The following is a 5,042-nucleotide window of genomic DNA, read 5'->3' as shown; positions in this document are numbered from 1 at the left end:
AGGTAATGAGCTCAGTCAAAAACAAATAAAACAAAAAAATACTTGTATAAAAAAATGTACCAGCAGCAGCGCCCAGTGCTCAATACATTTTCTCTTGTGGAAATGTGAAATAACGGTGACGGAATAACCAGTGGCGTGTCTCTGTTATTACACATGCACAAACAGCTGTTAAATACTGAAAAACGCAGATGAGAACATTTTTCTGTCATTGACTTAGCGCCCCTAGCGCACTATGCTATATGCTAATTGTGCGCATACACTTGCTGTGCCACTGCGTGGACAGTCAGGCCACTATTGGTGGGTTGCAGACACGTGACCCGGATGACGCGCGAAATTTAGATGAAGGTCCGGAAGTGGCTTTCTCCGGTTCAAAACAAAGCAAAGTGGATCATAACGAGTAAGCTAATGCTCTAAAATAGGCTGAAACAGAAAAAAAAAAATGCGCGTATATTTAGGATATGATTTGTATTATCTCTGTAAACTTCTCTTCAGGCTGGCTCAAGCAATTAGGATCAAAAGATGGCTATTAGATGGCTGTGGACTTGTTTATGCCAGGTGAGTTATTTTAAGTAATTAGTCTATGATAACTATGCTATTGCTAGTTATCATAGACTAGCAATAGCATAGTCTATGATGCTATTGCTAGCATGAACCCATGTTATTTCTATGAGCTTGGATATCCTGGTAATTAAGTTATTTAGCTTCTGTAAACCCAAATTCATGCTGGAGTTGTATTGAGTCTTGTCGGAGGCTGGATCCAGGTCAAATGTCAACTATTCGCAGCGATCTACACAAATCCCGATGTCACACGAATACAGTTCGTGAGACACTGGGGGAATAGTTACAGCTTACTGTGACTGTATGGCTGCGTAGGTTACATTTAATTTATTTACTTATTTTTTAGCATGAAAGTCCCGCTGAATAAACATTATATTTTCTGTCAGTGACTCGGCACTGAATTCAGACATGACGACATAAGAACTCTGGGGACTACCAAGCTAAGGGGTAAAAATGAAATATCTTACTTGACACATGAATGCTTGTCCTTCTAAGTAACTGTCCAATAAAATATCTGGAAATACAATTTAAACGATGCGATCGTTACCTGTTAGAAAGTGGTGCTGCAAACTCTTTCGTTTAGTTTCTGCATATTTTAGCCGTAGATTGTTGATCCACTTTTCTCCTCTTTTTTCGGTAAGTTTTTTAAAATTAACTCCCTTGTGACCAACTACCTACGAAACACGAAAATAACGTTCATATCTAGCTTATAGGAATGAATGGTAAAAGTGACATTGTTTTAAAAAGAAGAAAAAAGAGTTTCAAGAGGGCTGAATATAAAAGCAGGAGTAACTTTCTGGATATTGACAAAACAACAACAACAACAACACATCACAGGGGTCAGACACCTATATCATCCAAAGACTCATTTTTGCCACGTATCTTGAACACATACATTTGTAGAGTCGCAAAGTCACACCAACCTTTAGAAAAGCTTTTTGGAGGCGACAGTTAAGGGGTTAGAAATCAAGAAACAGGAAATGCATTTATTTTTAGATGTTAGACCAGGGATGCCCAAAGTGGGTCCTCCAAGGCCCGCATCCTGCATGTTTCAGTTCTCTCCCTAGTGGTTGTAACAACCTCCTCAGCAAGTCAGTGTTCTGCTGAGGCCTCTAATAAGCCATCATTTGATGCAGGTGCACCAGGGAGAGAACTAAAACATGTAGGATGCCGGCCCTCCAGGACCGACTTTGGACACCCCTGTGTTACAATCAATAAATACATTTAGCAAATATTTCAAATGCCGAATAAAATAACTTTCTAAAATAAATACTTAAATATAGCAAATATTACAATTGCTGACTAAAAGAACTTTCTTGAATTATACACATGTGGGGAAATTTTTTTTTAAAATAGGGATTTAATTTATAAACATGCTAACTTAATAGCTCCACTCATTTTCTTCTGTTGTAGAAATGCTGCCACAGAAATTGCAGAGTCATTTCAATGAGCCTCATTTTCTGTTATTAGTTTTGCCCCAACGCCGCAGGATACACACTCATGTTCTGTCACCTAAAATCTGAATCTGATAAATTGTTCGTCATCCTACATATGTAGTCAAAAAAGGTCAAGAGGTGTGAATACTTTTGGAAATGCAAGGCACTGTAGGATTTGTAGTCTTGCAACAGAACTCCACTGAGTTAACATTTCCGTTCATTTTCTGCTTTTAAAAAAAACAAACAAACTCAGCTTTTGCTCTGCTCTTTACGGAGCCCTCCAGGGGACATGGGAATCTTTTTTTCTTTCGCGTCCCCTCGCAAAACTTTTGCATTCCCTCGCAATAATCTACTATCAGTTCATGCAGCATAATTGAATACTGTAAGCCTTTCTTACGGTGTCCGCCGTAATTTCTGCTTTAATACAAGGTTACATAAGGTTTTTCCATGAATGTTAATATCTCGTTGTGAAATATCTGACGTTTTATATCTTTTTCTTTAGCATAGAAAGGCACAACAAACCTATGATATAAACAGAAACGTTCCGTAAATAGGAAAGAAATAAAAATACATCCAAACTATTTGGACTATTTCTGAGTTATTATCACGGGATAATAAGTCATCTGATTGTGTCTCTGTTGTCTTTGTCTGAATGGTTTAAAGGGCTGCCTTAACAGACATAAACATGCAGTAAATAAATCGATTTTCAATCAGTTTTCTGCACCAAAAAGTTAATAATAATAAACACGTTTTCACTGAGACTCTATAAGAGCCATATGAATTAAATAAGTCATTATTGATATGACAGAAGCAGCGGCTTTGACACCTGGTGGTGGGTGTGACTGTCATGAAGTATGAGTGGGAAGGTTACTGGCCGCTGGCTGTGTGCATGAGGAAGCGGGTGAGCGAGGTGGTCAGTCCTCGCAAAGTTTGGAACATGATAATCAAAATTAAATAAATCGATAATTGTGACAGAACAAAGAAGAGGTTTGGAATTGATTGATACACGGACAGATGAGATTTCCCGAGTTAACCCAGTGCGGCCCTCTACCACCATTAGTTTGCTGTGTTTTATAATAATAAAACGTATTTATTATTAACGCTTTGGTGCAAAAAAACTGATTGTAAATCGATTCATTTGCTGCATGTTTATGTCTGTTAAGGCTAAGATGGAACGACACAGAAAGCAGCCCTTTAAACCAATCAGACGAACACAACAGAGACACAATCAGATGACTTATTACCCCGCGATAATAACTCAATAATCCATGGAAAAACCTTATAAGCTTGTATTAAAGCAGAAAGTACGGCGGCCACTGTAAGAAAGGCTTACAGTATTCAATTATGCCGCAGAAACTGACCAATAGATTATTGCGAGGGAGAGGGAATGCAAAAGTTTTGCAAGGGAACGCAAAAGAAAAAAAATTCCCCATGTCCCCTGGAGGGCTCCGTAGCTCTTTAATTAGAATCCTTTTTGACAAAAATTCATTTCAATCACAATTGTTTTTAATTTCTCACTCACTTAAGTAATTTGCGTTTGTTTCCGCTCGGAGGACTAATTGCCATTTGCACAATAACCACTTGCACATGGCTTGTTAGTAAAAAAAAGAAAAAAATAAATAAACTGATTAGCTAACTATGAGCAAAACCATCACACACACCTCATAATTTGACTCCAACAGATTGAGGTGACTCAAACATCCTTCAGCTGGTTGAGTCATTGCAATCAAAGTAATCATTTAAAAAAAATAAAATCATTTAATTTTTGGCTATAATTCTGTAAATCCTTAAGATATGGAATTCATTTGATGTCTTCTAAATGGAAAAATTTACCTTTGTAAGGAATTACAATCAGCAAATCGCCCAATCAAGCTTGTGAATGTGCGGCACAAAGCTTGCCCACAGCACACTACTATTTTTTGAAGATACAATAACACACTGAGCAGCAGGCTGGAAGATGACATGTGAGGAAGCAGGACGCTGTTAGAGGAGGACAAAACAGACAAGAGAGAGAGAAAAACAACTCCCTGATGAAACCGGCGGCTTATCTGTGAAGCAGAAAACCAAAAAAATAAGAAAAAAAGTAGATAGCCTTGGAAAAAATCAAATGTGAGTTTTTTTTTTTTAGCAGTTCATTAAACGCGTCGTCTATAAAACGAAATGGGTGTACACAGACGTGCGCGTCTTTGGTTTGTGTTCCGCAGCCCCTCGTCTCCAGCAAAGGGTGACTGAGGCCGTTAAACGGAGCGTAATGACTATGCAGAATCTGTTTGACGGGATGCCATATTGCACAATATCGATTTGTGTCTGCACACCTTTACCTCCTGTTGAACAGCGCTCTGTCGTAACGCACAGCAACGTCGAGGCAGGCAGAACAGATGTCTTGCGAAGTAAAGTGAGCAGGAAAGAAAGCGAAAATGGAGCAAATCTGCCAGGGCTCCTGATCCGACAAGATTTTTTTTTCTTTCTTTTTTTGTAAGGGCCAGTTTTACTGGGAAGAGGAGAAGAAAATCTACAACCTGGAGCTTTGAAATAAATTGTCACGGAGTTTTGGAAACCCAAAGATGGTACTTTTTTTTCTGCAGAGATACATGGCGGCTGTGCGACATATGGGTGTGTCTCGTACTGGAAAAGAGGTTCGAATTAAGAGCGAAATCTACATTTATAAAACCGATGAGGGGAAAGTGATAGTGGAGGATGAGTTTCTGAGCTTCATTGTTACGAAAATGAGAACTTTATCTCAGGAGGAAATTGTATTATTGGCCTCAAATAATTTCTCCTCTGAGTGGATTGAGGAGTCAAAGCGCCAATTGTTTGAGTTGTGCACAACTTCGATTCGCTGCATCAAATACAAAGGACCTCAAAAGGATCTTAACAACATAAAGGACTGTCTCAGGGTGCTTAACGAGTGTGGTGAAAACATTCCGAGATTCGTCTCGCACTATCTGGATGTACTTCCGCCAGTTGGTTTCGGCAACATGGATGCTTCTGCTCTACTTAGCAGGATGGAGCAGGTGAGCCTGGAGGTCTTTCGCTTAAGGATGTCAT

At 39.0% G+C, this 5,042-nt stretch overlaps 1 long non-coding RNA gene across 1 annotated transcript; it reads left to right on the top strand.

Moving 5' to 3' along the window:
• Positions 1–344: 344 nt before the first annotated feature.
• LOC108166810 (uncharacterized) lies at positions 345–4,784 on the top strand. Its single transcript, XR_001777205.1, has 3 exons — positions 345–397; positions 493–555; positions 4,475–4,784. It is a non-coding gene; the product is annotated as an uncharacterized LOC108166810 (long non-coding RNA).
• The last annotated feature ends 258 nt before the right edge of the window (positions 4,785–5,042 follow it).

This window comes from Poecilia reticulata, linkage group LG13, assembly GCF_000633615.1.
Source record: "Poecilia reticulata strain Guanapo linkage group LG13, Guppy_female_1.0+MT, whole genome shotgun sequence".
Classification (NCBI taxonomy): Eukaryota; Metazoa; Chordata; class Actinopteri; order Cyprinodontiformes; family Poeciliidae; genus Poecilia; species Poecilia reticulata.
Note: the sequence above shows the minus strand (reverse complement) of the source record. Positions and strands in the feature narration are given on the sequence as shown.